This window comes from Pteropus alecto, unplaced genomic scaffold (assembly GCF_000325575.1).
Source record: "Pteropus alecto unplaced genomic scaffold, ASM32557v1 scaffold177, whole genome shotgun sequence".
NCBI classification, from domain to species: domain Eukaryota; kingdom Metazoa; phylum Chordata; class Mammalia; order Chiroptera; family Pteropodidae; genus Pteropus; species Pteropus alecto.
In genome coordinates, this window is record NW_006442207.1 from 6,803,666 (window position 1) to 6,812,673 (window position 9,008).

Consider the following 9,008-nt stretch of genomic DNA (forward strand, 5'->3'; position numbering starts at 1 on the left):
CTTTCACATAGTTAAATAAATACTTTGTAGCAAGACTTCCCCTACAGTGTACATACAATTTCTGCTGCAGAGAGCCAGGCGAGGTTTGCTGGGAGGTGACTCTTTTATCTTTCAAATTATAAGCACCTTGAAGACATCATCCACATCCTAAAATCTTTCAAATTCCTGAGTGTCTGTCTGGCATGATGCCAGGCGAATTAGAAGCACTGAACAAATACTTGTTCACTTACTTGAATTTATGACTGTTACTAAGCACATGGAATGCAGACCTTAGCAAAAAAGGCTAAGTTTTTCATTGTGCAACATGAGGTATATGTTCCTGTGTTTGCATTAAGGATGTGTACTGTTTAATTCCTTCGAATTCTTTAGAGTAAATGAGAACCTTGAGGCTGGAACTTTATAAATATACCGTATAACTATTTATTTGAGAAAGCTTCCATCTCCCAAAGTAGTTGGAAGTTTCTGGTACCTTAAGAAACATACCTTTATGACTACAACCACGAAAACACAGATGTCACCCAAGGCAGAGAATATTATATATGGGTTACTTCTGACTTTTGCCTATATTTTACGAAGCCATGGCCATATGTAAGTTACTACGGAGAGGAGATAAAAGACAAAGCAGCAAAAGTTAGAGGGACGCGACCATCGGTTGCACTTGCATGTGCCATTCTAGATATTTCTCTCAGAGCCCCATAAACTAAACCTGCGATTAAGATCCAAGGAGACTGAGAATTGCCTCGGCTGAGGCAAAAAAGAATAATTAAAACTCGATGGCTGACTTTTCACTCAAACCTGCTCTCCAGCACTTTCTCTCGCTACCCCATCCATTGCTAATTAGGAGCAGCCAAGGCTTGACATGTACACAGTCCTCATGGTAAAATTGATTATTATATTACTATGGAAAATAAGGAAGTCATTTTGTTCAAAATATCAAATTCCACAAAATCATACATGGCAGCTGTTTAGGGTATGCATGTGGGGGAGGAAACAAGTGTGTGAAAATATTAACCCTCTCCCCTGCAGTTTTCAGACACTTTGCAAAAAAAAAAAAAATCCAACACATATCAGGCAGACACCAAGGGCAAAGCTACATAACAGATTTTTTTTTAAGGTTAAAAAAATTCCCATGATGTAAAATACATCATACACACCATTTTACGTGTGTACAAGTGTGGGTTTGCTTTTACACACTTGCAAGTAGAAAACCAGTATTCCTCTCCCGAAAGTGTTGAAGCTGCTTCTAATTGCCTCAGATAAAGAAACGAGGTGAGTCATGGTTGGCTGTGTTTGAGCCTGCTAACGGATCATCACATTCACATCCAAATATGTCCCCTGAACCCCGCGACAGAAGTTTATATACTTGCTTTCTTATTTGCTTGAGGGCTTTAAAACAGTCTTGCTTTGAAAGTTAACTTTATTTAAAGACGCCTAATAATTGCTGAAACGTGTGTCATGGCTCCTTCAGAGCGCTGAGAAGCAACAACCAAGCATTCCTCCTTAGCAAAGTATGCCCTGCTCGTGAATTCTTACACGGCACTTTGCCACCCAGTTCGTGAGTCTGACTCTGCACTCAACAGATAGGAGACATTTCAAACATCTTTATGCTCATTTTCTACCATCGACAAATTCCAGCAATGAACACAAAACACGTCAATCTTAAGAGACCCCCCTCCCCTCATCATTCATAAGGCTTCAGGATTCCAAAAATGTCCCCTCTCAAGTCCCTCAGATCGGGTATAATGCAATCTGTTTTCCCGCGGCTACTCAACTTTTCCTTATAAAAGAGTTGAGTCACCAGAGTGAAAAGACCACCTAGACTTCCTGACACTGGGAATCGATGACTTCCCTGGGGTTATGGGGAGCTGTTTTCAGTCACACGTTGCCCTGCCATTGTGAATCATTTATTGCCATTTTTTTTTAAACGGAGGTGGGGATACAGACAAATCGCACACTCATGCAAAAATGCTTATCGCCAAGAACATGGTCAGAGGTGCTGCCTGGACTAGAGAATAAAAATAAAGCCCCTGACTTTCCCCTGGTGCTGGGAAAAGGTAGGGTGACGTCATGCAACCTTACCTTTCTGAAAAACACCAGGGAGCCTGGCATAAAGCGCTGACCTGAGGCCACCGAAGCCGGGAGTCATTTTGGGTGTCGCGCATGTGCCTCCCTAGAAAATTCCAATGACATTCTACCAGCTCTCTGCATGCCAATCATGACAAGCTTCCACTTAGTCTGGGAAGGGGCAGAGGAGGGGGGATGCAAGCAAGGGAGCGAGCGAAAGAGAAAGAGCTGTCCCAGCGCCCTGCATACCCATCTGGAAGGGGAGTCACATGCCGCCGGGAGCCATTCCTGCCGCATTACACATGCTGAGTGTAAATGGCAAACAATATCAGTCGATGTTTACGCCACATGTTCTCAGCCTCTTCACATATCAACACCCAGGCCAGCTTCTGAGACCGCTTCTGAAGGGGGGGACTTGGGCTAATCATGCAGCCATTTTTAATAAAATTCCAAAGCCTTCTGTCCTGGTTTATTTTCCTACTTTTTGTTGGTGGTGGTGGTAGTGATGGTGGTGTTTGTTTGTTTGTTTGTTTGTTTACTTGCTTGGTTTTTTTGCGCTGGTTTTCGCGGTTGACAGTTTGGTCCTGAAAGTCCCCAAAAGGACCTGCAGTGATATAGCCACATCAGACAGCAGCGACAAACTGAATTTCAACCAACAAACTTCCTGTCCCTTCTCTTTTGTGTGTGTGGAACAGGAGTTGGAGGGAGGTGACCTATCATTTCACCTGTCCAGTGGTAACTACAATACTTTTCAACAGGAAAAATGGACTATCTTCTGCTCTAAGCAGTGGCTCTTAACTGGAGGTGATCTCCCCCACCCCCCACCTCACCCTCCGCCCCACCCCGAGAACACTAGAGACGTTTTGTTTGTCAGAACTGGAAGTTGCTACTGACATTTACTGGGCAGAGGTCAGGGACTCCGTTAAAATCCTATAATGCTCAGGGTGGACCCCACCAACAGAGATCACCCAGCCAAAGATTTCAACAGTACCACAATTGAGAAACCGCTGTAAGGCTGAACCCTTCCGTAAGCCTTGCGGAAAATATGATACCCTGCAATAAAAAGAAAAAAGGAAGGAAAGCAAAGCCAAGAAGCCCTCTGTGAGGAACTGACTGAAGTCCCTGGGGTCTAGGGATGGGCTTGGCCCAATTTATGATCTAATTACTCTGGAACTTGATCACTTTTCTCTCTAGGAGCCAGTGTTCTCATGCCACTTTGCTTCCAAATCTCACACTGTAATAGTCACACAATCAAACCAAACTAAACCTTCGCATGATTTTCTAAATCAAACTCTGCTGCCCACAGGTACCTCGTTGCCACGTTACGTAAAGCAGCCATCATCCCAGTTTGTCCTGTCTGGACTGTCTGATGTTCATCTGTGATGCCCAATATCCAATATAATCCCCTTTCAAAATGATCCAGGAGGTTACGCTTTTTACAAGGTACAGCCTCCCCAAAATAGCGTATAAAGGACTGGGGATTAAAGCTCGCTGGGTTCTCCCATTTTACTTACACCCTTGGAGGTGGGGTGGGGAATGGTCACTGGTACCAGGGAGGCTTCTCTTCTGCTAGGACTCAGTGTGTGATGTTCCTGCAGACCACTGAAGAGGCAAAGTGAAAGCCACTCATGTCTGTCTGAACAGCCTGTTTCCAGCTGCCCACCAGAGGCCCACTTGCCCAGTGAGTTCCCCAGAGAGCCCAAAGGCGCTTTCTTCCTAATTTAGTCACAGCCCACAGGCTACCACAGGCTCACCTGGCTCTCTGCCCACGACGCAGTCACAGACACCTAAAGACGCCAGCCCTAGATCCTGACCTATGGGAACCAGCCAACCTGGCTGCAGCTGCATTTCTGCTCCGGCCTTAGGCCCCTCCCATGAGCTACTAGGTTTCCCCAGGTGCAAGGCAGGACTCCAATCATGCCCTTCTTCTCTCTCTGGCTTATTTCATTATGCTCAGGACTTCCTTAGGATAAGAGTTAACCGAATAGACATTCATGGAACATTTCATCCAAAAGCTGCAGAATACACATATTTTTCCATGTGCCCATGGAACATTCTCCAGGCTAGATCACATACTAGGCCATAAAACCAAGACTCAATAAATTCAAGAAGACTGAAAACTTATCAAGCATCTTTAATGACCATAATGGCATGAACCTAGAAATCAGAAGAACACTGGCAAAAAAACACAAATACGTGGAAACTAAATAACATGCTACTTAACAATTAATGAATCAAACAGGAACTCAAAGAGGAAGTTGAAAACTACCTCGAGAAAAATAAAAATGAAAAGAGAACTTTCCAAAATTTATGGGATGTGGCAAAAGCAGTTCTAAGAGGGAAGTTCGTGGCTATACAGGCTTACTTCAAGAAACAAGAAAAATCCCAAATAAACAATCTAACTTTATACCTAAAAAATACGAAAAAGCACAAACAAAACCCAAAGCAGGCTGAAGGAAATAATAAAGATCAGAGCAGAAATAAACAAAATAGAGATTAAAAAATAGAAAAGATCAGTGAAACTAATAGTTGGTTCTTTAAAAAGAAAAACAAAATTGACAAACCTTCAGCCAGATTCATTAAGAAAAAAAGAGAGAGCCCAATAAATAAAATCATAAGTAAAAGAGAAGTTATAACCAACATTACAGAAATACAAAGCATTATTAAAGAATACCATGAACAATTATATGCCAACAAATTGGACAATCTAGATGAAATGAGTACATTTCTAGAAGCATACAAGCTTCTTCGACTCATCTAGGAAAAAAATATAAAATGTAAACAGAATGATTACTAACAATGAAATTGAAGCAATAATTTAAAAACTTCCAACAAACAAAAGTCCAGGACCAGATGACTTCATAGGTGGATTCTACGAAATATTTAAAAAAGAATTAATACCTATCCTTCTTAAACTATCCAACAAAGTGAAGAAAAAGAAATGCTTACAAACTTCTCTATGAAACCAGCATTACCCTGATACCAAACAAAGACAAAGTCACTACAAAAAAAGAAAATTACAAGCCAATATCCTTGATGAACATAGATTCGAAATTCTCAACAAAATATTAGCAAACCATATTCAACAATACATTAGAAGGATTATACACCACAAGTGAGTGAGATTTATTCCAGGGATGCAAAGATGCTTCAACATCTGTAAATCAATTAATGTGATACATCACATCAACAAAATGAAGGATAAAAATCATATGATCATATTAATAGATGCATAAAAAGCATTTGACAAAATTCGACATCTTTTTATGATAATTTTCAACAAAGAGGATATAGAGTGAGCATACATATGACAAACTCACAGCTATATCATACTTAGTAGTGAAAAGCTGAAAGCTTTTTCCTCTAAGATCAAGAACAAGACAAGGATGCCCACTATCACCACTTCTATTCAACATAGTTTTAGAAGTCCTAGCCACAGCAGTTAGACAAGACAAAGAAATAAAAGGCATCCAGACTGGAAAAGAAGTAAAACTCTCACTATTGGCAGATGACATGATACTATGTATAGAAAACCCTAAAGACTCCACCAGTAAAGTTGCAGGATACAAACTCAATATCCATAAATCTGTTGTGTTGCTATATACCAATAACAAACAATAAGAAGGCAAAATTAAGAAAACAATCGCATTTACAATTGCATCGAAAAGCATAAAATACCTTGGAATAAATTTAAGCAAAGATGTGAAAGACCTATACTCTGAAAACTATAAGACACTGAAAAAAAATTGACGAAGATACAAATAAATGGAAGGATATACCATGTTCATGGATTGGAAGGATTAATGTTGTTAAAATTTCCCTACTACCTACAGCAATATACAGATTCAATGTAATCCCTATTAAAATACAAATGGCATTTTTCTCAGAACTAGAACTAATCCTAAAATTTATATGGAACCACAAAAGTCCCCAAATAGCCAAAGAAATCTTGAGAAAGAATAAAGTGGGAGGTATCACATTCCCTGATTTCAAACTATGCTACAATAATCAAAACAGTATGGTATTGGCATAAAAGTTATGTAGATCTGTTTATATAAAAACAGATATATAGATCACTTATATGGTAAGTTAATCTATGACAAAGGAGGCAAGAATATACAATGTAGGAAATACAGTCTCTTTAATAAATAGTGCTGGGGAATCTAGACAGATACAAGCAAAAAAAAAATGAAACTGGATCACTGTCTTACACCATACACAAAAATAAATTCAAAATTGATTAAAGACTTAAGTGTGAGACCCGAAGCCATAAAATTCCTAGAAGAAAACATAGGCAGTAAACTCTTTGACGTCAGTCTTAGCAATCTCTTTTTAAATACATCTCCTCAGGAAAGGGCAACAACAACAACAAAAAAGAACAAGCAAAGGGGACTACATCAAACTAAAAAGTTTTGGCACAGTGAAGGAAACTAGCAAGAAATTTTTTAAAAAACCTAGTGATTGGGAAAAGATATTCACAAATGATATATCCAATAAGGGGCTAATATTGAAAATATAAAAGAAACTCATACAACTTAGCATACACACACACACACACACACACACACACACACACACACACACACACACACTCCAATTAAAAAATGGGCAGAGGCTATGAATAGGCATTTCTCCAAAGAGACAGCCAAGAGATATATGAAAAGATGCTCAACATCACTAATTATAAGGGAAATGCAAAACCACAATGAGATACCACCTCACATCCGTCTGAATGGCTATCATTTAAAAAAATCAACAAATAACAAGTGCTTGCAAGAATATGGAGAAAAGGGAACCCTTGTACACTGTTGTTGGGATTATAAATTGGTGCAGCTACTATGGAAAATGGTATGGAGAGTCATCAAAAAATTAAAAAATAGAGCTGCCATACAACCCAGCAATACCACTTCTGGGTATTTATCTAAAGAAACAAAAGCACTAATTTAAATAGATATATACACCCTTATGTTCATTGTAGCATTATTTACAATAGCCAATTGATGGAAGCAACCTAGGTGTTGACTGATGGATGAATGGATAAAGAAGATGTGGTACATACCTACAATGGAATATTACTAAGCCATGAAAAACAATGAAATCTTGCCATTTGTGACAACATGGATGGACTTAGAGGGTATTATGTTAAATGAAATAAGTCAGAGAAAGACAAATACCAGATGACTTCACTTACATGTAGAGTCAAAAACAAAAACAAAAAACAAAACAGACCCGTAGATATGGAGAATAAACTGATGATTGCCAAAGGGAAGAGGAGTGAAAGGGATTGTAGGAAAATATTTTTTTTAATTTTTTTGTTAATTAAAATTTTTTAAAGTAATAGTTCACTGAAATACGTTCCACCACACACATCTTCCCAAACCCATATCAAAGGCTCTGCTCTCGCTTGCCCCTGAGGCAGTGCTGTGTAGTGGTTAAGATCACAGGCCCTGGAGCCACACAGGTGCAACCAGCCACAGGAAGTGGGATAAAGTCCATGCCTACCTCCTGGATTACAGTAGAAGGTGCATGTTTCACAGCTCAATGCCTGGTGCACTCACTGTTGGCTGAGGATCTGCTATCATGAGCTCCATAGTGTGATAAACGAGTGGTGAACTTAATTATTAAGAAAAAAAAAGGCACCCTGATACATGAAATGGAGTATGACTCCCAGAAGAAAAGTCAGTACTTAAAATTAACCCTTCTAATTGTGGGGTCCTAGCTCTTCCCTAGAGATCAGGACACAAACCCTGGCCCCATCTGGAAATGAAGAGGCACAAACTGACCATCACATACTAAAAACCAGTAAGTGCATGTCGAGCACCTACTGTATATCAGCCCTCTGCCAGGCAAGGAAGGAAGGAGGAACACAAGGCAATACTGAGTGTGGCCATGCAAGACGTTATGTAACCCACTTCACACATTCTCTTGATCTTCGCAAGTCTTAAAAAATTAAGATCACTATTCCCACTTCACAGAGGAGAACACTGAGGCTCCAAATGACTGGATAACTTACCTAAAGTCCCAAAGTCAGTGTGTCATTTGAAACCAAGTCTGTTTGATTCCAAAGACTTTGTCCTACTAAAACACCTCCCAGTGTTCGAGGTGAATTTTAAGTGTAAATAACAGTAACATAAGATGTTGCTGCAGGTAAGATGTGTTCCAAGTGTAATGAGAGCTGGACTGACTAGTTACATAATTCGTGGGGCCCAGTGCAAAATGAAAATGCAGTGTTGTTGTTCAAAAATTATTAAAAATGTCAAGATGGCAACAGCAGAGCATTCAACCAAGCCCAGAACACTTCTAAGCAAAGGGCCCTGTGTGAATACATGCCCACAATGCCAGTCCCAAATGGGAAGGAAGAACTCTGAGAGGGAGCCATGTCAGCCTTCCACTCCAAAGGCAGCAGTTCCCAGAGCACCACAGTCCAAGGCCATTTGCTGGGCATCCAAGCCTGCCCCTTTTTCCTCTGGCTAATCCTCTCTCCTGTACAGAGCTAGCATGACTGCAAGGGGATTGGAAGTGTTTGCGGGTGGAACTTGGCTTGGGAGAAGCAGGAGACAAATCTGGCCCAAAGAAATGCCGCTATTTATTATGATACTGAGTTTCTCGAGGTGACACAACGGAAGGGGATAATTTGGCCTCCGTTCCTAGGGAGACGTCCCAAAGCAGGCGGTGTAGTGATCCACAGTGGCGGGTGTGGAGACACACTGGCAGGGGTACGCAGCCCATGTGTGAGGGAGAAAGGCAGTGAAAGATCGAGAATCAGTGAGTGGAAGGAACGCTCATCACTAACTCACTGTGTGACCTCCAGTCACTTACTCTGGTGGCTCAAAATACCCAAGGGCCAAGTACACAGGAATTCAAGGCCATACCACATAGCCATCAAAAGTGACGTTTACTATCCATTTACTATTTAATGTTAAATTTAAAACCAGTACACAGAT